A 25,402-nucleotide genomic window follows, 5' to 3' on the forward strand; every position below is an offset into this window, starting at 1 on the left:
AAATTCGTAAGCTTGTTGGATAGCAAACTTTTCCTTCAGCATGCACAAAACTTTCCAGAAGAAGCTTTTGTATCTCTGAAGAAAAACTACGGGAAATTCTTTGATTTACCAAGCTAAAGAAGTGAGTTGTACGTTTTATTCACGGACAGTGACATGCACAAATGTACTGTGTCAGATTTCCAATTGTATTTGGTAGCATCCTAACTAAGTGACGTATTTCCAGAAACACTAAAACTTTCAAAGCTTATCTTGACAATGCCAGCTACAAGTGCTTTAGCTGAGAGATCATTCTCAGCTTTGAAGCGAATTAAAGACTACTTGCGGAACATCCAGCGTCAGGAAAGATTGTCTGCCCTTGCACTACTCAGCATTGAAAAAAACTGCTGCAGAAACTACGTCGTGGATCAACTTTCAATGATGATGTGATCGATATCTTCGCAACTAAAAACCGCAGAATTGAGCTGAAGAATAAAATTTAAGGTAAGAAGTACATTTTTATGAGGTTCTTCTCTTTATTTTAAGTACTTACTTTGCCATGTGTTATCTGTTTATATATTTTGTACCAGATATCGATGATACTACACTCCATCTTAATATATAAATAATGTAGAGTAGGTATTTTATTATCAGAATAATGTAAGTCAAATATTATTTTTCAAAAATAATTTATAATTAAAAAAAAATGTCAATTTTTCTACCTGTGAAATAGTCAATGTTCTGTTAAGAAAACTACTTAAGGGGCCCGCCTTGTCAGGGGTGTATGTGTGTTAGTGAGGCGGGATGATAAGCGCGACGCTCGATGGTATTTCTAGCGCGGTGTCGCCTCTAAGCGCAAGTCTCTGAATTGGCGCGCAGTCTTCTCGTCGTCACAGGATAACCGTGAAATTTTAGCGGTGACCGCAACATTATATGGCGGAGAAATGAAGATAAAGGTGTAATGGAAGTCCCTGAAGTGCTTTTAATAATCTGTACTGGTTGTTTTACGCCTAAACATTACTCTGAAAACATGCGTTTTAGCCATTTTAACTCTTCTAGAAATACAGTTTAAAAACATGATCCAAAATTAAAAGTACTTTTCGGGCCTCAGCAAACTCTTAAATGCTTTTCGTAAACATACCTCACTAGGATATCTTGAGTAGTATTGAAATCGCGTTGTTTTTCCTGAAGCTCTGCGCACCGTCTGTGTGGCCAGGTAGGCGGGCCCCTTTAAATAGCACCCTTTTGTACCTTGAAATCCATATTTTCCCGGGGGAGGGCCCCCGACCCCCCCCCCCCCTCCCGGTCATGTTTTGCAGGGAACGGAGTTGTTGCTTCCCCTCATGTAAACCTCACGCCTCGCCACTGTTAGCGCGCTGGGCTGCTGGCCACGTGCTGCACCTAGTGGATGGGCGGAGCGAAATTGAGTTTCTTGCGGGGAAGGGTAAGAAGCAAGGGGTTGGTTAAATGGAAGGGTTGGAGGGGAAGGCTATTTGGTCATTGCATCTGCTGGAGTCCAGTTGCTGCGTTATCTGCGATAGACGGGGGACTGCTGTAGCTACAAACACCAACAGGATCAAATTCTTGTACCCTCTTGCTTGTTTTTCGACAGTGTTTATTAATTTGAAAAATAAGATTATTGTTGTATTCCAGACTATATCCATGAATTGCAAATAGCTGTAATTCGTGTTCTAAAGTGTTTTTTATTCACATACTACATAATTTAAGAGATTTACGTTCATTACAAAAAATGATGTCACAAAAATTCAAAGAATAGCTGGTAGTTTCAAAACGTCGAAAGATACTTAATAAAGTTTATTAAATCACAAAACTCCTCCAACATTTTTAAGTGATGAATGTTTTTTTCACGCACAAGTAGTGTATAAATGTATGTCCTGCGCCAGGCTTCAGGCTGTGGTGCTAGGTGCCGACCGCCATCATGGATTGTGACATCACGGAGGCTATCTAGGATGACACTGACCTTTGATCTTGACCTTCAAAATGTGCCAAAATTGGCCAAAAATGACCTCAAATTTTCCCAAATTTGCCCAAATTTTTCAGTTTTTTTTAAGGAAAAAATCTGTTGAAATATATTAAAATTTAAAAAATAAAAAAAAATTCTACTTCGAGGGAAAAATTACCGTTTTAAGGGAGAATTTTCCGTTTTAGTCCTCAAAATGCCAAAGGCTTGAAAAGTCCGTAATGAGACTTAAGAATCTATAACTAAAGGCCTCCCTTAAGGCCATATTTCACAGATTTTTTTATTTTTCCATGTAAAAGAGTTATGCATGGACACTTTAAAATTGTAGTTGTTTTTTTGTTTAAGTAGCATAATTTTCAAAATAGTTCACTTCAAAGTTGATAATTAAGGGCTTTTGTGTACTAATTTTTTTTATTAACTATCAATTTTTTCCCTAAAGAATTGTATTTGATGTGATCTGTACAAAATTCCCAACAAAATAGTTTATTATGAAAGCGATAAATCAATTGCCGAATGTTTGCTGTAATCTTTAGAGTCGCTTAAATTAGACATTATTATTTATATAAAAACCACCATTAATCTGTCAATGGAAAAAGTTCAGATTTTGTGTATTGCTAGTTTGAAACTTAATCTGTAAAATGAAATCAGTTTTAATTTTTTAAGTTATTTGCTACACCCAAAAAATATCCAATTTTGCCACACTGTTTTTGTTATATGTCAGTTGCCTACAACACTCTTCTCTTGGACTGTACATTAGTTGTGCCTATGATGTACGCACCCCACTGGCACCCCTTGCTGTTAGGCCGCGCAGAATTATCTCCCCTCCCCCCTTGGGGAGAAGTAGGCTTCTGTCTGACCTTGAAGATTAGTCACACAAAATAAACACTTTAGTCCAGGAAACCAAGACTTAAAAAGGCACAAACCTGTGAAAAATTTGTCCAAAGCTGAATTTTTGCACAGTTGTAGATTTGACTATGCTTAATAACATACCGAAAGTTTACCGCTGTAGACCTTGTGCGTATCACCGAAAATTTGCATTTAAGTCCTAGATGACAGCGACTTACATCTGTCCATTAAAATGCTACCCATTTGTACAGTTTTTAATTTAGACTGTCCATAAAATTACCAAAATAATCTTGAGACTCTAATACAGCCATTAATGTTGTAAAAAGCATAAATTGTTAATATTAAAGATATTATATTAAGCGATTAATTAATGACATTTTTTTTTATCTTTGCCACCCAGATAAAAATACTTTTTACACCAAATTGAAGAGTCCAATACGAAAAATGTCCAAATAAATGTTTTTGGTTATACCTTTAGCTTTAAGACAGTATATTTATAAAGAGTCTAACGTAATTAGTTGGCTCATTAAAGCGGCCCGAGCGTTGCAGTGTACTGCGGCCGTACTGATCTCTCACGGCCACCGCCGTTCCGGCGCGGCATTGCGACACACTGCGTACTGCGACACTCATTCAACTTGGTCTTATTTAGGGATTACTTAAAACATAGCTAATTCATATGAGAGGGTGTATTTATGTTACATGTAATGAGATATGCATTTTTTTCTTATATGAATGGTTTTTGATAAATAAAATTAACAATAAACGATTTCTGCTTGGAACTTGTAAATGAAAAACTCTAGAGGTCCTCTGGTTTTATATCTGCATGGATTTATTCTGTTTCAAAAATTTTATTATTAAAAATAATTTTTTTTGTATTGCTGATACATCGTTTTATTTTCGATCAGAACAATGCAAAATTATCATGTAGCCTGTATTCGACAAAATGAAAAATTATATATTTACTTCTTTAAAATCAGTTTACTACATAAAAATTGAATAAAACGATACATCGTAAATGTACTCTGAGGTTTTTTTCACTTTTACAACATAATTCCTATAATAATAGGTTTTCTTTTCCAGAAAATAAATAAAACACGAGTTGTGTTGTAAAACGTATAGGTAGCATTACCTATTCAGTCTTTTTTAATAAGTTAATGTATTTGAGTGCTGCGCCTAGCTGACGTCGTTGGATTGCTAGTGGCAAAGAGCAGTGGTGAATGTTTTTGCAAGAGTTTGACCGTATTTTATGACCCTACCTGTGAGAGGGTGTTCGTACCAGAAATCCTAACAGTTAAGGCTGTTGGATGGTCGGGCGCTGGCATCTTCCTAGTATAGGAAAATCAATGTTAACTAAATTACATTTTATGTAGGCACTAAATAAGATAAAAAGGTGAAATAAAAGCCAAAATGCAGATAATGCAGGTATACACTTGCGTTAATACACACTTTTTTAATAACATTTTCACATAGTTTTTAAATGACTTGTTCATTTTTCAATACTCTATTGTAAACAGGCTGCCAGTTTTATATATAAATTGAATATTAAGGCATATTCTGCAAATTATTTAGATCAAAAACGTTTCAGACCGCATGTCTCTATCTGTAATAGGAAAGCTATAATATTATATTTGTTTTATTGAAATAATTTGTGCAGGGGCAAATATCTCAGATGAGCGAAGGCTAGCTGGGCGAGGGGGGAAGGAAGGGAGGCAAGCTGTCAGGTAGCTGCCTTGGTGCCTGGAAAGGGGGGGGGGGGACAGTACTAATCCCTTCCTGGAGCTGTTTACAGATTGTAGGTCGTGACTCACCACGGCATCGAAACTCTGGTATATTTCCCCCTTTCGTTCTTGACAAATACTCAGTTTGAATCCTAGACCCTAAAGCAGATTTTGCGAACTGGTATTGTATACCATATCACCTCAGTGTGGGCCACCAAATTATAAGTGTATATTACCATGTTACTGACGATGCAAATAAAATTATGTACTTTCTTTACAGCGAAATTCGTCCCGACCCGAGCTTACTTCGACAACCTCGCAGTAGTATACACTAAGCGGCTCGGATCGCTTCAGCGGTCAGACTAATTGTATGAGACACTTAAAAAATATACCAATTTAAAGATGAATAAATATGCAACAACGTTTTCTTTAAGTAATTTCCATGTTTGGCTCTTTAAGTTTATGTAAGATGTATTTATATTTCCTTAATATTGAATGAAAGTGAATTCGTTAATTTTAATGATTTAAAATGTCTATTTTATATAAAGATGTTAAAACTGTGTACTTTTTATTACTATCCTCAGATAGGGCAATAGTAGTATATAATAGGGGCTCCGAGATCAGGATGCAGGATGTGGATTGTGATGGTCGGTCCGCCATATTGGATTCTGACGTCACGGCGGCCATCTTGGACGAGCGTAACGGGACACAGCGTAACGGGACACAATGTAATGGGACATTACGTAACAGGACAAGTATATCATGGCGGCCATCTTGGATCCGCCATTTTGGATGACGTCATTGTGTTCTCGAACATTCCGGCGGTGTGTTTTCCGCCATATTGGATGATGACGTCACCGTTGCAATTTTCGTTACGGTCGCCATCTTTAACTTTTTTATTTATTATCCGATTTTAAAGAAATTTTTTTTAAAAATTATAAAAAAATTAAATAATAATTTTTTTTATAAAATATTAAAAAAAAACAAGCATTTACGACACGGAGTTCGGAGTCCTCGGTTCGAACCCAATGAGTGCAAAAAAATTAAAATGGCGGCCGATCCTTCCCTCACAGTGGACGCAGGCAGACTGACCCCCACCACTTTTTTTCAAATCATATATTTCGTCACCTAGTATGATGTCATGTCCGCCATCTTGTCTTCGATGCTGGAAGCCATCATCATCATTGTATCGTCGGCGAGAGTGCGCTGATGCCATGTTAGTTTAATTCTTATCTGCTAGAGTGCAGTAATCATTTATTACTGTGACACCCGCCATCTTGAAATTTGGCTGCCATCTTGGAAATCCGTAATTATTTAGCTAGAAATTCGGGAAAAGTTCCAAAATTCATTAAATAAATCACTCATTAATTTACATATTGATTGGACCGATTGCCTGTCCTCGGTTCGATACTTGATCGATTCAATAATGTTTAATTTTATGTAAAAAATAATAATTTCAATAAACCATGTTCAACATTCTTAAAGAGACTCTAAATCCTCTACTACCATCATCCTATCAGACATAAAGACCACCATATTGGAAATCCGTAATTTTAATGCTAGAGATTCGGGAAAAGGCTCAAAATTCATTAAATAAATTTGTAATCTATATAATGATTAATTAGATCGACTAAGGTCCTTGGTTCGATCTCTGGCCGATACAAAACAACTTTAATATTTTAAAAAAGTACCACTAAAGTGGCAGGTTTTAGAAAATAAAAAACACCGCAAGTTCTTTTAAAAAACTTTTATTACATACATACTACACTACTACAAGTACAAAAAAAATACACAGACAAATTACTAAAGTCTTGGTTAAGATTTATTTCCGCATTTAATCTTGTGCTGTTCAAGACACTGTATAGCTGTGAGTCCTGATTTTCGAGGTCGATTAGCGAAATACTTAAAGCACATCTTACACATATAAATCTTATGTTGATGTTTTGTAACCTGGGGTCTCACAAGTCGGGAGAAGTTTTTGATGTAGCAGTAGTGTGCAGAACCGCTTTCATTTGTCACAAGCAACAAATCGAAATGATTTTTTCTTTCTTGTTTGGTTACCCGAATCGGACACACCTTATTATCCTCATTTAGCGCATACACATTAACTGAGACTTCAGGGTTATTTTTCTCAAAAACTTTTATCTGATTTAATGGTGGCGGATAGCACAGTCCATCGAAGTTGTACGTATTCTCCAAAGCATAATACCTCTTATCAACACGGTTTTGATGACTTCTCTCGACAAATCTTTCCAAAATACTCCATTCAAAACAAAACTGATCCTTAAAGTTTTGGCAATTGACTACTGCTCTTTTGTTGACTATCGCCTCAGGTAAGGCAATAAATGATGATGTCTGATGGTATGGAAGCATACTATCACTTGATTCGTTTCCTATGCACATAATCTTGTGACTGTCCAGACTGTTACAATGCGAAAAAACCTTATCGCATTTGTCGCACTTATATGTCTCTCGAGAGATTGTCAGAGACCTACTGCAGGTTATTGATGCACCACAATATTTGCATTGATGCGATGTACGCTCTTCATTAATTGATGTCTGGAATGCAGATGATGAAACGTCAGCTGATGGTGGAACAGCACGTATCGTTGTCTCCTCTGCAGCAGGTATCGGGATCTCCACAGCTGTCGACACCTCAGCCATTGAGCTCTCCGCTGCCGTGGTCTCCTCTGCAAATGGTATCGGGATCTCCGACTCCATCATCGTTGCTGCCATCGAGGTCCCCGCTGCTGTCGGTTTACATTCTATTCCGGTCGACATAACTAAATCTCGCGAAACTTAATGGAGAGAGCACGTCCGTACTGCACCGCGGCCAGAGGTGAACTGCGGGTCCAGTCGTCTGAACCTCGCTTATATACCTGTGGTCTACTGGTATACTACATGAGTCAAAATATTGTCTGTATTTAAAATTTTTTTATTAGGTACCTAAAAATTGTAGAAATAAAAAACACACGAGTTCAAGGTTTACACATTTATTTATAAAGAGTACACAAATACATATTAGGTTAAGGAATCAAGTATTTTCACAAGCAAAGTCTTTAATGCCGCACAAACTGACTCGTCGACTCCGGTTCCAACTGGTTCGTTGACTCCAGTTCCAACTGGTTCGCCGGTCACGCGATCAGGAACACAGGTTTCCAGCTGGTCATCTTCTGCGATGTCGACAATTCCGACAAGACATGGTCGGTGACCTCTGTGACCACATCTACGCCTGGGCTTAGACTCAGTGCTAGTTGGGACAGATTCACTGCCTGAACTGCGACGACGAGACGCACACCGTTTGGACGTCTGCGTAGAAGCATCACAGGTCGCAACAGGTTGCAACACGTCCATGTTTGGTGTTGCACGTGCAGACGAGGCGACTACCTCAGCGATGCTAGCAGGAAGGATTGTGTGTGGTCTCATGTGATAGACGGCACAGTTTCCAGGTTCGCAGCAACCTACCAGCTGCTGAGTCGGTTCGTAGGACATAGGAAAGTGCGCAAACCGCCAATGCTGAGCGCCTCCATCACAGGTTTCTGTATATGTACGTAGATACCCGGAATCCCAGTAGCTGTACTCGACACTGCTGAAGCTAGGTCTTGCGCTCACGTACACGTTAGCAGGATGAAACGTAAACATCTTCTTGCAGGTCGAACGTCAACTGAAGGCACGTACGTAGGTACGTCATTTATATATGCAGGCTCCTACTAACACTGTGTGGGCCATTTCTGCATTAACTGCGAGTTTGTACAGGCACAGACACGTTCAAACTTGTCACGTGGCTGCACGTCGTATATTGCACTAAGCTTGGCAGGGAAGGACAGCCGTAGTCGGTCTGTAGGTCTACAATTACAACTGACGCATCACACAACTTGCTCAGCCATTTCTTCTGTTCAGGCCCGGCAACCTAGATTATTTCGTTTTGAACTAGTAAATCTTCAATAGTGTTTTTCACTTGGTGGTACGGAATTTTTCCTTCGTCCCACTCTAGTCCGTGATAATATTTACATAGCCATTCATTCGACCGTTTACTTTTTTCGTCTAGTAGTTTCCACGGATACGGAGGTCGGAAGCTGCGGGTTCGAGTCTTGTCTCCGGAGGTGACGCTAATTTCCTTGAGCACGAATCCATTTTGACTCTGGAAACCTTGCAGGTTGCAGTACATCTTGTCGCCAGCAATGCTCGGTCGTAATTAAATTATTATCGAAAACGAAACAGTATTTATGTCAGAATTTTCACAAGTTTGTCTCGACAATTGTACGAAGCAAGCCGATCGTGAAGTATCAGACAAAAAGCATAGGTGTTTGGTGGAATATTTCCGCTAGTCGTTATCTCGATCCTACAGTCGATGATGTTTGAATTTATACGATCATCCTGTTTGGAAACGTCAAACACCATTAACGGTGCCTTGTTCTTGAAACTGTCGGGACTCAGTATCGGTGACTGTATCCGCCCGTAGTAAGCTTGCTGAAACTTGGCATACATTAGATATGCTAGAAGAAATCTTCCACTTTCAAAATCCATGTTCATGTCAAAGTACGGATAACTTTCGCTGTTTAAAAATATTTTTACATTGCGTATTTGACAGTTATCGAATACGGAGTGACTTACTCCTGCATTGAGTTGTCTTCCGGTCTAAAGCCCGACGATGATGTATCTTGGTTTTTCCGTAGCGAAGCTGGACTTTACTATCCAATTGATACGCTGACTATGAGGCAAGCCAGGATAAGTTTCCAGGCTCCAGGATCGGAATGGCACATCGAAGTTCTTGCCATTTTCTATGTTCTTCAACATCTTGACTCGTTCAACGGTGCTCACTTAGATGTGGGGCAGCATCCACTCGATAGACTGTAGTGTTAGCGAGACATCTTGAGGGTTTTCTGCAGCGGCGACAATTGCATTAATGTGCGTGTTGGCTAGAAGCAGTACGAGCTCTTGTTTCGAATTAATGACTATATGCTTGTAGTCCTCAGCGAATCCAAGAAGCATGGACAGAGGAACACAAACTTCGAACTTCCCTTCGGCATAAACCGGAAGCTTATATTCATCCTCGAGAGCCCAACCGGCCATCTTTGCAGCAGACAGTTTATTTGGAGTGAGCGAAAGGTAATTTTTCATAGCAGCTGTTATGCCTACATCTCTCGTCTGGTCTACCTCGACGCCATTGAGTACATAAGTAATGCGCTCAATTAGGTGAAGAATACCATTGCAGGATATTGATGTCGTTGTCGGGTGCGTACAATCCGCTTTTGTCAGCGTGCCTCTTATACGTAGAAATGACTGCGAAGGTAAAGTACAAATATCTTGGTGCTGTACTCCAATGCGTACTTCCGATGGTAGTGCGTATTGTCCGAGCAGGAAAGGCTGGTACTCGTGCAATTCCATTTTCGTAATGCTGTCATCAAAAATGACCGGATCTTCCACGTTGAGGATTTCGTCTTCCATATTTACTCGGAACTTTTCCAATACTGAGAAGATACTTTATGCTGTCAGGTGTTAATGCACCGATGTCTGGTAGAGAACTGTTCTTATTCACGACAATACGATTTCTTTTATAACTGTTCGGTGTTACGAACTTTATGCCCATCGTGCAGACGTAATGTAATTTCTTCGTCTTGAAAATTCACCAATCGTCCTCGCTGGTCAATGATTCTGACGACGACTTCGTGTGCGCACTTCACGACGACTGGAACGTAAATGATACTTTGCGGTACTTCGACCAGTTTATATCCTGGCGGGACCATCGGCGAAAACTCGTGCAGCATGTTGCTTAGTCTTCCGTTGAGGTACGTTCCACTTGCCAAATTACAGTTTATTCTTATGACATTCACAGGTAAAATGTTTACTGCGCGCGTAGATTCGTACGTTCTTCCTGTATCATAAACCTTTGATTTGAATCCGAGCATGGTACCTATGGTGCCAGGTTTCGTAAAGTCGACATTTTCACTGCCTGTTAGAATACTGTTTTGAGTGTTTGGATTTCCACGCAGTTGAAAGTCTACATCCTGTGGTAACATATCCCTGGTGTAATTTGCAATGTCGTCAATTTCGTAAGAGCCAACAGGTAACTGTATTTCATGAGCGGACCCATCTCTTTTCAGGAAGCAGATCTTGCAGTTTTCCTCGTCGATATTAGGTATGGCATTATACGTTTGAAAATCTACGAATCCGATACACCATTCTCCGTCTAAACCCAGAGGCGGGAAATGAACCGCCCGCAGCTCAGATGCGTGACCTGTCAAGGTAAGTGTTATCGACATGACTAATAAATTATCGTCACTGCACAACCTTTAAGTAGCAATTTTTATCTGTCAGCTAATTTTTGTTTGTTAAAAAGCGAAGACACAAGTGTCCGCAGTTTGTTTGATTAGGCCTCTGTTCCGTTTCGTAATTGTAAAACAACGTAGTGGACCGGCCCAGGTACTGTCGCAGTTCTGGCAGAGGTCTCAAATTACCGAAACTCTCGTAGTACTCGGCCATGTTTCCAGTCTTTACATAGGCCACCCAGTGTGTGCCTCGACCCGCCGACGTGTCTAAATTAATTATGGCACGTTCGTGCGTTTTTGGCTTGCTGGGCAATGTGTCTCGCATAAACACGCCTCGGAAATTTGATATTTTCAGTTTGCGTGCGTACTTTATTGAATCTACGTTGGTGAGCGGTCGTTTCGGTAGGGAACTTAGGATTTTTCCATTCGTTTCTTTTTCATGCCACGACCTGTCTTGTGAGGTTGCAAGTAGAGTCCTGCGCTGTTTTTTTTACCGATGGCAATGGCTTCCATGTTGGCGTTGTGTCGCTGTGCTTCTTTTAACTGCTTGTGTTCATTCTTCGAAGTGTTGACTGCCCGCACTATACCGCTCGTTGCACCGATGAGGCCGCCGAGAGCACCCAATGCAGGCAAAAGCAAAGGAAGAAATCCTATAATCTTCTTGTCGAGAGTCTGTAATTTTTGCTTGGCTTTTTGCACGCCTGCACCAGTCTTCCTGTTGGTCTTGCGTGAGTTAGTCTTTGACTTAATGGAGCTGGCTCGACGAGCACCCAGTCCTAATTTCGTCTTTGCCTTCATGATTTTAGATACGCCCCACGCTGCGATTTTCTCTCCTAGTCCCGCGTTCGACGATTTGCTTATATCTTCGGCTTCCTGTGCCAATATCTCGTCGGCCCGGTGTCTGGATTCCAGGTCCTTGCTTAATGAATATGCGATATCGTGCTGCTTGCACTTTTCGTCGAGAGAATTAATGCCCACGTCACCGCGAGCTAACCTTTTCGCTAGTTTAGTGCCGGGGCCGCAGAATCTGTAGCCGGGAATGTGTAGCACGAATGGTAGATTGTTTATCAGCGAGTCCACGAGTCCTGCACCGATGTGTTTTTTGTTCTTACCTCTTCGAGTCATTACGCACAACTGACCAGAAAGTATAAATGTGTTTGATTTTATACAATTACTTTAGTACAATGCAGGTCGTCAAGCAAGACGTGTGTTTGCCCGTACGCATTACGCAAGACAATGTATTTAGTGCGCGTGAATCACGACATGGTATATAATTACCGTCTACCGTACAATGCATAATGGCGGGTCCGTCCAACTGCGGCAAAACGTTCGTTCTGCTGAGTTTACTGGAGGAACCAAATGGTCTTCGGTTCGAGAACGTTTACTTGTATTCCAAGTCGTTGCAACAGCCAAAGTACCAGCGCCTAGCAACTGTTCTATGCTCGGTGGATGGTCTGGAGTATTTTCCGTTTAGCGATAATACCGATGTTGTACCTCCAAGCGAAACAAAAGCCAATTCCATGTTTGTTTTCGACGATGTAATGTGAGAGAAACAAGGCATAATACAAGAGTACTTTTCCATGGGCAGACACGCCAAGGTAGACTGCGTTTACCTGTGTCAGACGTACAGTAGAAAACCAAAACATCTCCTACGAGACAACGCAAATGTCATAGTACTTTTTCGCATGGACGAACTTAATTTACGCCACGCTTATGATGATCACGTAAACACCGACATGACATTCCAGGAATTCAAAGACATGTGCTCCTTGTGTTGGAAAGAAGAACACGGTTTCCTAGTTATAGTCAAGGACGACATGATCGAAGTATCGAATGCACAAAGACGTGACGATCTGAGGACTTTTCAAAGTAGTCTGAAAGCATCACTATCTCACTTGACAACAAATTCATATTTGGCCAAACACAAGAAAGAAGTTTCTGCGAACGAATAAAAAAGTATAAAAGGAGGTCTTGCAATAAGTTTCCAGCCAGTACAATGTCGGACCTGGCCAGTGACCTTCATCGAGCTATACAGTCTGTTCGTGAAAAATATTTACTTGCTAGACGAACCAGACTTGCACGTGAGATGGAAAATGAGGAGATATTTAAACCAATCACTAGTCGCCTCGACGAACTTAAAAACAAGGAAGATCCAGCCATCATTGTGAAGACAGAAGTTGAAGATGAAATGCCAACTGTAAAGAAGAGAAAGTATGAACCGGATCGAGAAGAAGAGGACTTAACAAGTACAGAGTCCATGCACAAAAAGAAAATACCGAAAAAGGGACATCAAGTTAATGCAATGGTCCTACCATACCTGATATCGTTTACGAGCCGGAATAATGACACGACCTACGGAGTGTACAGAAAACATAATAAGTGGTTACTCGGTGCTAAAGAAATAGACTTTCTACCAGGAAATATTGTGCGCGTAGCAGAGTTCAAAACGCGCGGGACTCTGGGTCTGTACGAATTGCTGTTTCGCAGGGAGCCTAAAGGATTTTCTCATAAAGACTTACAAGAGTACAAAAAACTGCTAGAGCTAACCAATGCACATTTTCGCGATAACGATCCAGATAGTGGTGTATATAAAGACGAAGATCATGAAAAAATCGACATTCTCGCTAATCTCTTCAGTGAACTAACAATACATGGTGAAGGTTTAAAAAAGCTAGAAAGTGGTCAGATATTTAACTATGTTTATTGGGACGACCCCAATGAATTAGTTGATCGCCTTAGAATTCTACATGCTTCGCTTAGTGTAGGAAACTATTCGCACATCAACGAAATAGTCTCCATACTTGAGGAACTGAGGGAAGCCGGCTACATACAATGAGTCGAACTGGAATCGCTCGCGAACTTCATGCTCCTGCTAGATGGAAATAACTTCGTCGCAAAGCCATAGTTCGTGGAGTTGATGATTTATTCCAGGCGGACCTTGTTGAGATGATACCGTATTGCCGATTGAATAAAGGTTTCAAGTACATGTTGACAGTCATCGATGTTTATAGCAAGTTCGCTTGGGCGAGACCTGTAAAATCAAAGACTGCAACTGAAGTAGCCAAGGCCATGAACAATATTTTGCGTGATGGACGTGTACCGTCGCACCTGCAAACGGACCTCGGGAAAGAATTCTACAATGCAACCTTCAAGGCTTTGATGAAGAAGTGTGGCATCAAACAGTACTCTACATTTAGTAACGTCAAAGCCTCCATTGTCGAAAGGTTTAACAGAACTTTGCGTTCCAAGATGTGGCGGCAGTTCACGGCTAACGGAAATTACAAGTGGCTTGACATCTTGCCGAAACTAATAAGCGAGTATAATTCCACGGTGCATTCTACCACGAAAATGAATCCAAAGGACGTAACGGACAATCGCCTGCTTCAAACAGTGTTTTCCAACACGAAGAAGAAAGATCCACGAAAGCGTAAAGCTAACTTCGGTTACATTGTGCGAATCTCCAAGCAGAAAGGTATCTTCGAGAAAGGTTTCACTGCGAACTGGAGTCCTGAACTTTTCCGTGTGACACATGTTTGTGAATCAGAGCCTAGGACCTACTACTTCGAAGATTTGGACCACAAACCTATCCATGGCGGCTTCTATGCCGAAGAGATTCAGCCTACGTTGTATCCCGATACGTACTTGGTGGAGAAGATTATAAAACGAAGAAATGGACTGTCCTACGTCAAGTGGTGGGGCTTTCCAACTCGCTTTAATTCGTGGGTGGCTGATGCAGACGTCGAGAAATCCACAAGACTTTAGTAATTTGTCTGTATATTTTTTTTGTACTTGTAGTAGTGTAGTATGTATGTAATAAAAGTTTTTTAAAAGAACTTGCGGTGTTTTTTATTTTCTAAAACCTGCCACTTTAGTGGTACTTTTTTAAAATATTAAAGTTGTTTTGTATCGGCCAGGGATCGAACCAAGGACCTTAGTCGATCTAATCAATCATTATATAGATTACAAATTTATTTAATTAATTTTGAGCTTTTTCCCGAATCTCTAGCATTAAAATTACGGATTTCCAATATGGTGGTCTTTATGTCTGATAGGATGATGGTAGTAGAGGATTTAGAGTCTCTTTAAGAATGTTGAACATGGTTTATTGAAATTATTATTTTTTACATAAAATTAAACATTATTGAATCGATCAAGTATCGAACCGAGGACAGGCAATCGGTCGAATCAATATGTAAATTAATGAGTGATTTATTTAATAAATTTTTGGAACTTTTCCCGAATTTCTAGCTAAATAATTACGGATTTCCAAGATGGCGGCCAAATTTCAAGATGGCGGGTGTCACAGTAATAAATGATTACTGCACTCTAGCAGATAAGAATTAAACTAACATGGCGTCAGCGCACTCTCGCCGACGAAACAATGATGATGATGGCTTCCAGCATCGAAGACAAGATGGCGGACATGACGTCATACTAGGTGACGATATATATGCTTTGAAAAAAGTGGTGGCGGTCAGTCTGCCTGCGTCCACTGTGAGGGAAGGATCGGCCGCCATTTTAATTTTTTTTTGCACTCATCGGGTTCGAACCGAGGACTCCGAACTCCGTGTCGTAAATGCTTGTTTTTTTTTAATATTTTATTAAAAAATTTATTATTTAATTTTTTTATAATTTTTTAAAAAAAATTTCATTAAAATCGGATAATAAATAAAAAAGTTAAAGATGGCGACCGTAACGAAAATTGCAACGGTGATTTCATCATCCAATATGGCATAAAACACATCGCCGGAATGTTCGAGAACACAATGACGTCATCAGAATGGCGGATCCAAGATGGCCGCCGTGATATACTTGTCCCGTTACGTTATGTCCCATTACGTTGTGTCCCGTTACGCTCGTCCAAGATGGCCGCCGTGACGTCAGAATCCAATATGGCGGACCGACAATCACAATCCACATCCTGCATCCTGATCTCGGAGCCCCTATTATATACTACTGGCAATGTTTCTAGATTATTTTGGGTTCCATACTGCCAGCGTTCTCCATAAACTGCATTTCTAATATCCATTATTGTGGATCGTTGCAAAAAATTGTCTTTTTGGGCTTAACTGCTCGTTTTTGGTGTGACGCACAAGGTTTGCATCGGTAAACTTTTGGCATGTTACTAAGAAACGTTCATTCTACAACTGTACAAAGTTTCTTCTTTGGGATAATTTTCCATGTATTAAAAACCTTTGTTTCTTTACAGCGAAATTCGTCCCGACCCGAGCCTACTTCGACAACCTCGCTTAGTATACACTACTCGGCTCGGATCGCTTCAGCGGTCAGACTAATTGTATGAGACACTTAAAAAATACACCAATTTAAAGATGAATAAATATGCAACAACGTTCACTCTAAGCGATTTCCATTTTTGGCTCTTTAAGTTTATGTAAAATGTATTTATATTTCCTTAAAATTTAATGAAAGTGAATTCGTTAACTTTAATGATTTAAATTGTCTATTTTATAGAAAGATGTTTAAACTTTGTACTTTTTATCACCATCCTCAGATAGGGCAATGTTTCTAGATTATTTTGGGTTCCATACTGTCAGTCTAATCCATAAACTACATTTATAATATCCATTATTGTGGATCGTTGCAAAAAATTGTCATTTTGGGCTTAACTGCTCGTTTTTGGTGTGACGCACAAGGTTTGCATCGGTAAACTTTTGGCATGTTACTAAGAAACGTTCATTCTACAACTGTACAAAGTTTCTTCTTTGGGATAATTTTCCATGTATTAAAAACCTTTGTTTCTTTACAGCGAAATTCGTCCCGACCCGAGCCTACTTCGGCAACCTCGTAGTAGTATACACTACGCGGCTCGGATCGCTTTAGCGGTCAGACACATTGTACCAGGCTCTCAACAAAAAACTAATTTAAAGATGAATAAATATGCAACAACGTTTACTTTAAGCGATTTCCATGTTTGGCTCTTTGAGTTTATATAAAATGTGTTTATATTTCCTTAAAATTGAATGAAAGTGAATTCGTTATCGTTAATGATTTAAACTGTCTATTTTATAGAAAGATTTTTAAACTTTGTACTATTTATAACTATCCTCAGATAGGGCAATGTGTCTAGATTATTTTGGGTTTCATACTGTCAGTCTACTCCATAAACTTAATTTGCAATATCCATTATTGTGGATTGTTGCAAAAATTGTCATTTTGGGCTTGACTGCTCGTTTTTGGTGTGACGCACAAGGTTTGCATCGGTAAACTTTTAGCATGTTTCTAAGAAACGTTCATTCTACAACTGTACAAAGTTTCTTCTTTGGGATAATTTTCCATGTATTAAAAACCTTTGTTTCTTTACAGCGAAATTCGTCCCGACCCGAGCCTACTTCGGCAACCTCGCAGTAGTATACACTACGCGGCTCGGATCGCTTTAGCGGTCAGACACATTGTACCAGGCTCTCAACAAATAAACTAATTTAAAATTTAAGAACTTACTACTTTTATTTAATGTTTTCACATCGGGCTCTTCGTGTTTTTGTAATACGTATTTCCATTTGTGCCTTTTTTTTTCTTCATAACACCTCTCTTCTAATATTATTGAATAAATAGCATATTTAGTCAAACGTAGTGAAAGGTTTTTAAATTTAATCATTGAGAATAATGTTTTGAGTAAGTTTTGGTTTGCTATTCTGAAGGTATACTATAGTAATTACGTTATAGTGCCATATTGTTGAGTGGTAAATAAAGTATTATTTAGGACTTAACTTCTCGTTTTCGGTGTTCCGCGCAAGGTTTGCGGAGGTAAACATTTCAAATGTTGCTAGAAAACGTGAATGTTACCACTGTTTTAAATTTCAGTTATGAGCAAATTTTACAAAGATTAAAAATCTTCGATTTCGTGGGAGTGAGAGTGGCCACAGCGCTTGCGGCTGTGGCTCTGTCGCAGTGCGTAGACGACATTGATAAGCTCGGGAGTCTCTAGTGATCCTATAAATTAAGCTAGACTTTTGAAAGATATGTCCATGTAAAGCTTAAGAACTATACAACAACTTTTGTTTAATAAATATTTGCGTAAGACCCTTTATTTTTAAGTGAATTGTCTTTTTATTGCCTTGACTGATGTAAAAAAACTTATTTCATTAATTAAACATTTTTTTCTTACCTTTAATATTTACACTCAGAACTTTATTCATTATAAATGTGAGTAGTAGTGCTTTAAGATTATTATTCATATAGCTATCGAGAGTCTACGGTAAAAAGTGCGTAAATGGGAAGCATTTTAAAGAACTGCTGCAAGTCGCTGTCATCTAGGACTTAACTGCAAATTTTCAGTGATACGCACAAGGTCTACAGCGGTAAACTTTCGGTATGTTATTAAGCATAGTCGACTTTACCACTGTGCAAAAATTCAGCTTTGGACAAATTTTTCACAGGTTGAAACCTTTGTTTCCTGGGCTACTTGTCAAGGTTCAAGGGACAGAGTGAGCATTAGTAGGAAGAAGTAATGTGAAGTGAAGTTTGTGGAAATAAATGCAATTTTTATTTTATGTATTAAATTTGCTCTTCGAGGTTTTTTTTCATACCAAAGTATTAATAGATATACAAATCCCGGGCAAACCCCGGGCTTCTCGTCCATAGAAACGAAACAAATACGCGAAAGTTGCGAACGAGATATGGAGGGAAAAAATAAAAGTAAGCAATATTGATAATGAGGAAAAGGGGTAAGCAAAAATATATTAATAAGCTGAGTTTAATCGAAATACAATAATACCTATTTAATTTTACGTGAAACAATATAGTTTAATATTTGATGTAATACATTTATATTTTATGTCCTTGAGTTTTGTCGAAGAAAGAATTTGAAATACTATGTTAAAGTTAATGTCTTTCCCAATGCGAATTGGATTTTAAAATGTAAAACTAAACGCATATTATTGCAATTTGAGTATTGCACTGTGTTGTTTCAAACTTAGAGCTGAGAGCTTATTTCCCCATACGGTTTGAATAAACTTTTAGTTGGTTTTACTTTGTTGTTTATTGTAGTTATGTATGTAGAGTTTTATATTTAATAAATGCAATTTTATAATCATTTTGAAGCTGGCTAACATTGTGTAGTCGGTAGAATGCCAGCTTATAATGCAAGAGGTAGTGCGTTCGAATACCGGCCAGATTTAGTTTTCTTGTGGACATAATAAGTAAGCCCCTCCCATAAGCAATGCAGCTAGATAACGTAAACAGTTGAAACAAGTTTATGTAAACGTCAGCTGAAACAACTTGATATAACTTCTGCTAACAACATGGATATAAATGGTTTTACACTTCGCGGGAAATTTTCTTTCTGTTTCTTGGATTCTAACATATAATTAACGAATTTCCAATTTTTTTTTTTATTATTTTATGTATATTGTGTGTGACACTACGTTCCTATTAATACTGACGAAACAAATTCGGAGACTTTTAAAATAGATTGAAGTGTTTTAACTGAAATAAAAATCTAAATGTATTTAGCAAACCTGTGTGTGTTGAATCTCGAGGCCACAAACTTTGCTGAGACCTGTCAACGAAATTCGCTAGTTAGGTGGTTATCAGACCCCACATACATCTGTCTTCCTCTCTCCTTATTAAGTTTTTTTTATTTCCATGAGTCATGTACTTCCAAATGTATAGCCAGCTTTTCTAACACTGTTTTAGCTACGCCAATGCTTACAGTGGGTGTATGTATTAGTCTTCAACCATCTAATCTGTGTCATAAGTAGCTAATTGCCCAATCCAATCGAAAAAGCAGCAGATCGTTACAGTATTTTAAAAACGTTGTTGAAACAATTTCCATTATTGTTGTACTACCATCTGTTACTGTAGCTGTTATTCTGTTCACGATGTCACCTCAAAATCGGGTTAGTTGTAGGTACATACCAATAATCTCGACATAATTTTTCTAGCTGAGAGTTACAATCAAGCAGGTGTAGGTCATCTTTTTAATAGCTTTTAACAGCAAATGTAAATTAATCATTTTAAAATTATTTTTTCACTCAATCATATCATGAATAAAATTATTAATCAATTAACAGACTATTTAGAAGTATAAAAATACTATAGCATCAAGTTCGTGCTGTGAATATTTCTTAGTGTCAAGGCATATTACCAAGTGCTTTTTTTTCAAAACGTCTCCAAAAAACTACACCCAAATTTTCACAACCTAATATTTTTTTCTCTCAAAAGTAATACGTATAAGACAGCCTTAAATCTAATAATAATATTTCAAACACATTTTTAAAATCATTATTTCCTTTTTTGTCTATCTTATTCAGTGTGGCATAATGTCACTAATATTATCCGCCTACCATTATTTGTTTATCCCATTCGGTGTTTTTCGTTGACCTGATTTCATGTGCCTGTGCTGTTAATTTTAAAGTATATTTTATAGATAAACTTCTGTGTCACACATAGAACATTTTATGTAAAAACTATTCTTTTTTTTCGCAGAAACAATGTGGAAGAAATACAAAATATGTCTGTAGTTGAACGGTTATCAAGCAGTGGCAATACGTCTTCTTCGGAAAGCAAATCTCGTGCGTCGTTATACTAAATAAGGAAGACAACGGTAGATTGTCCATATCTGATGAAGAAAGTCTTCCAGATTTATTAGTTGAAAACGTTCCTTCGTGTGCCCCTACATTAGCAGGAAACAGAATCGTAGACATAGAACATTTTATGAAAGAAATGAGAGAAGTCTACGAGCACCCAAACATTTCCACAATGGGACGATTTGAGCAGGTAGTAAACATTTAAGTTAACTATTTTTTTTTTGCTGAATTTGCAGAAAAGGGTTTTTGTAAGTGTTGGAATCTTAGTTGTTTAGGCATCTATCAATAAACTGCTTACGATGACATACAATTTAAGCTGGAAAGTATTTCAAAAATTATAAATTTTAATGCGCGTACACTGAAAATGATTGTTTGCTTTTCAAAAACGTGTTTAAAAGCTAGTTCCTAAGGATTTTTTTTGTAATAGTACTAGCTAAACATTTTAAATTTGAACACACTTCAATAGAATGCATATAATTCAGGTTTAAATGATTCAACATAAATATGATACTAGAAAAGAACTGTTATGTGGTTTCGCGAAATGGAAATCTCAAAAATAAGTTTGAAGTGTACGAAAGATTGCTTGTCTACAAAAAAATTGTTTTGGCATCTAGTTCCCAATAAATGTATAATGTACTGTATTGTAATGTACCAATTACTTTGAGTTTGTGTGCTCTCGCAAACTGAAAATCTTGCGCATCCTGAAATATTCAAAAACTTAAGAATCTTATTTGTACTGAAACGTGTATTTTATACTGTTTGCCCTAAAGTATTTATTCGTATGAAAACAATTTAACAATGGGTTTTTATGTTATTTTTGGCTCGCAGTAACATCAAGATATGTTTAACCATCTAAAAAAATCAAGGGAGCCTTTTTTTTTGTTGTAAATATATCTAACTGAAAATTTTCATGATTAAATGCTCAAATATACACTTTTACAAGAAAGCTTATGTTTCTAATTTTTTCTGAATCACCGTCGCATTTAATCAGTTTTCTGGGCTGGCAACAAAATGCGGTATGTTAAAGTTTTACGTGGACTATGTTAAAAATTAGACCTCTTTCCTTAGCATCTCTTTCTCGCGGTCAAGTTTTTATTACAGACGGTTTTTTCCCCTTAATGCTTCTCCAAAAACAGCTTTTACATAAATTTTCAGAATAATAAATATTTTCTGAAAAGTATGACAACTAAGGCAGTTTACCGCAAACAAAAATTGTTTGTATTTTTAAAATTTCAATTTCTTTATGCTTGTTCATCGTTGCTGCAACACGGTATCCAGGGTGACATTTGATTGTGTTAAACATTTTGCCCATTTTTTTTTCTTTAGGTCCATGATGGAGTTACGCAGCACAATATTTATTTCATATCTTAACAAATTTTTGTGAAAATTTGCCACGAGTTCGTGAGTGAACAATAATACTGTATACTTGTTGGACTGGAGAACTCTAAGTACATCTTATTATTGCTGTATTTCTCTCTCTTGACCACGATTCGCTTCGGCATAAAGAAGTGATATTTTACCTTTTTCAATAATTTCATTCAGAATTAGGAAATAACCCACATTTTTAATGTTGATCATCTGATTTTCGTACAGTGATAATTTGATGGACGATATATAAGGTGGCTGTCCTGCGCAATATGGTCATTCAGTTGAAATTGGCGGTGGAATCGTCAATGCAAGGCTAACGACTCTAACAAATATGTGATAACGGTCCTATTTTCTCTGTCTTCGCTTTTGCAGCTTTCAGCTCAGTTCCGGGAATCACTTAAGGCAGGCTCAGGAAGGGTGTGTGTTGGATGTAAGAAGGGTCGGAGGAGGAAGAGGGAAGGCGTTAGGGACAGTACAGTCGCGCCTAGAACACTGTAGCCGGGCATATACTAGACTTTCTGGCAGGTAATATGGCCTTAACCTCCGATGTCATGACCTTGACAATTAGGATGACATGGCAGCCATTTTAAATTATGACGTAACTGTTAGAATTTTCGTTACGCCTGCCATCTTCAAAATCCATTTTTTAAATTCGGGAAAAATGTTATAATTTCTAAAAAAACTTAATTAATAAAATTTTAACATAAAAATATTTAAAAAACACTGTTGCATATTTCGTTAAGGTTGCCATCTTGGATTCTAGAAGTGTCGCTTGTTTCGTTACGCACACCATCTTGGATGTGTATGTCGTCATCGTTGCACTTTTCGTTACGACCACAATTTTTAATTATGACGTAACTGTTGCAATTATCGTTACGGCCGCCATCTTGAAAATCCGTAATTTTTATACAAGGAATTCGGAAAAAAAATTTAATTTATAAAAAGATGTATTAATCATATTTTTTTAGAATATTATTTCAAATACGCACTTACGCCATGGAGTCCTCGGTTCGAACCAGGTGAGGGAAAAAAATGGTTACCGATACTTCCATTATGGAAGCCGCCGGCAGACTGACCTCCCACCACTGATTGATTCCAGGGTATATTTATTGCCAGCCAGTATGATGTCATGTCCACCATCTTGTTTTCGTCTGCTAGAAAGCGATATCGCCATGCTAGTTTAATTTTAGTCCACTAGAGAGTAGTATTAATTTATTACTTCGGAGTCCATAATCATGAAATTTGGGTGCCATATTGGAAATTTTTAATTATTTCGAGAAAAATTCCAATATTCATTCAATAAGTATGCAATAATTACTGATTGATTCGACCAACATTTGTCCTTGGTTCGATCCGTGGGCGGTGCAAAAAAATTAAATTTTATGTAAAAAATAATAATTTAAATAAATATGGTGGAAAGCACTAAATGAAGCTTAACTTCCTCTACTATCAGCCTTTAGTAAGCTGGTGATGACATATTGACGGTCATCATGAAATGGTTTGAATTTATTTTAGAAAGTATTAATTAATTTTACCTGGCATTTCAAAATTCTCAAATTTGTTACGATTTTGACAGCCAAGAAACACGAAATGAGTTTTTGTGATAGAAATGCAAACCATATCATGAAGTAGCCAGTGGCATTGCAGTTAAACCTAAAAAGTTTCAGTTGTGCAATAAATTAAATTCTCCTTATTTGTACAACCCCAAAACTTTAAAAATGTAACTTTGGCAGCTAATTATGCAAAAAGCATGCGCTGTATATATTTTTCATTTCGTGAAAGTTAAACAATTGAAAAAGTCTATAAGTTGATCAGTGATTAATCTTATATATAAAATTCTCGTGTCACAGTTTTCGTTGCCATACTCCTCCGAAACGGCTTGACCGATTTTGATGAAATTTTTTGTGCTTATCCGGTATCTATGAGAATCGGCCAACATCTATTTTTCATCCCCCTAAATGTTAGGGGTAGTCCACCCCTAAATTTTTTTTTTATTTCCAGTTTTTGGTAGGAAATCACCATGGCAACGGCTGTTGCTTTGTTGATGCTTCATTCGTCTCTATGGCAACGGCTATTTCATTGTTAGTGCAGTCCTCATCACCGTTGAAATTTTGCAAGTGGTAGTGGGAGGGGGAGGTGTGGTGGTAGTGGGAGGGGGAGGTGTGGTGGTAGTGGGGGGTGGAGGTGTGTTTTTTTTTTTTTCCTAACCTAAGTTAAAACTAAGTGTGTAAGGGAGGGGTCTAGGTAGGGAAGACTCTAAGTGCGTCTCAGGGAAAGCCCTATACGCTCTAAACATGCGGGTTTTTAACCATGCAGAAAAGGTCACGTGCATCATGTGCTAGGAGGGGATTGGCCAGCCATGGCAGACGTTTTCGCCATGACTAACTCCCCTCACTCTTAATTCTAGACTAAAACTAGATAAGTTGGGCCCAGGTAAAACCTCCATAGACAGAGGGAAAACCCTGGGCACATACATGCGGGATGCAAAGGTCATGCATTATTACAAGCAGGTGGATTACAGGAATAGAAGGATGGTCCTGGAAGAAGAGTGGGGCGTGGTAGAAGTTCTACTATGCAAGGGGTGGGGCACTTGGACTTTTAGTCCGCATTGGTTTGGTCAGGTCTGGTCTTTTTGGGGGCGGCTTATGCCGTTTCCCGTCGTGCTGCCAGTTAGCACTCATTGTGGCTGTGTAATATGATCGTGTAAGTGGGGCGGTCGCGAACTGTGGCGTCGGACTAGACTCCAGAGTGGTGACATAGCTTCAGGTCGACCTGTCGCCAGTAAAAGGCTGTCGGTCAGTTAGAGAAATTGCCACCATCTGTCATTGAAAAGTCCTAGCTGCAGTACTACGCTGTGTGAGCTGCGGTCGCGAGCAGGGCATCGAGCCAGACTCCAGAATGGTGACATAGCTTCAGGTCGACCTGTTGCCAGCAAAAGGCAGTCGGTCAGTTAGAGAAATTGCCACCTTCTGTCATTGAAAGACTCTAGCCTAGCATCTACGCTATTAATCTTCGAAGGATAATTTACTTATTCCATTAGGGCCCCGCTGGGCCAAAGCACGACTATTTGATTCGCCTGATAGTTTGTGTTGTGCAGTGTGTAGTGGGATGATGTGTGCTTATATATAATTGGGGCCTAATATTAACTTAACTTAATATTAACTTAATGTACGTGAGCTGCCAGCTTGTGTGCGTACGCTCCGCGCGCGTGTTCTCCCGCTCGGAGCAGGGGGAGGGGGCGCGCTGATTGGTCCGCGGGCTGCCGGCCAATCAGAGAGCAGTCCCGCCGCGTCCGCGTCTACGGCGGGCGGTGTGACAGGATAGATTTTGGGCGTTTATATTTCTCATTAATGTCTGGATCATAATTTCCTAATGTAGAAATATGTGGGTTTAAACTATTTGCGCATTTATCGTAAAAAGTTTGTGTAGTTCTGATGTAGAAGTCTTGTAAGGTTTCCGACTTCGTTTCACGATGCAAGGCTGCTACAGCACAATACACTGGGGCGTCTGTAACTGCCCGAATACATTTGTTTTGTACTCGTTGTAGCTTTATTAAGTGCGATTTCGCAGCAGTTGCCCATACTGGGGCTGCGTACGTAATTATGGGGCGAATGAGTGGAGGTGTGGTGGTAGTGGGGGGTGGAGGGGGAGGTGTGGTGGTAGTGGGAAGGGGAGGTGTGGCGGGAGTGGGAGGGG

General features: G+C 38.8%; 1 protein-coding gene across 2 annotated transcripts in view; it reads left to right on the plus strand.

Annotated features, from left to right (window-relative positions):
- Positions 1–25,402, plus strand: part of LOC134529227 (phosphatidylinositol 3-kinase regulatory subunit gamma-like) — a 607,110-nt gene that overhangs the window by 302,281 nt on the left and 279,427 nt on the right. Inside the window, exon 1 of one of the 2 annotated variants that reach the window (XM_063363105.1) lies at positions 8,319–8,322. The exons of the other annotated variant lie outside the window; for it this stretch is intronic. The gene's annotated coding sequence lies outside the window, so the exon portion shown is untranslated. Of the gene's footprint in view, positions 1–8,318; positions 8,323–25,402 lie in introns of those variants that run through there. 2 annotated transcript variants of the gene reach the window in all.

The sequence above is a fragment of the Bacillus rossius genome, chromosome 2, assembly GCF_032445375.1.
Source record: "Bacillus rossius redtenbacheri isolate Brsri chromosome 2, Brsri_v3, whole genome shotgun sequence".
In the NCBI taxonomy this organism is placed as follows: domain Eukaryota; kingdom Metazoa; phylum Arthropoda; class Insecta; order Phasmatodea; family Bacillidae; genus Bacillus; species Bacillus rossius.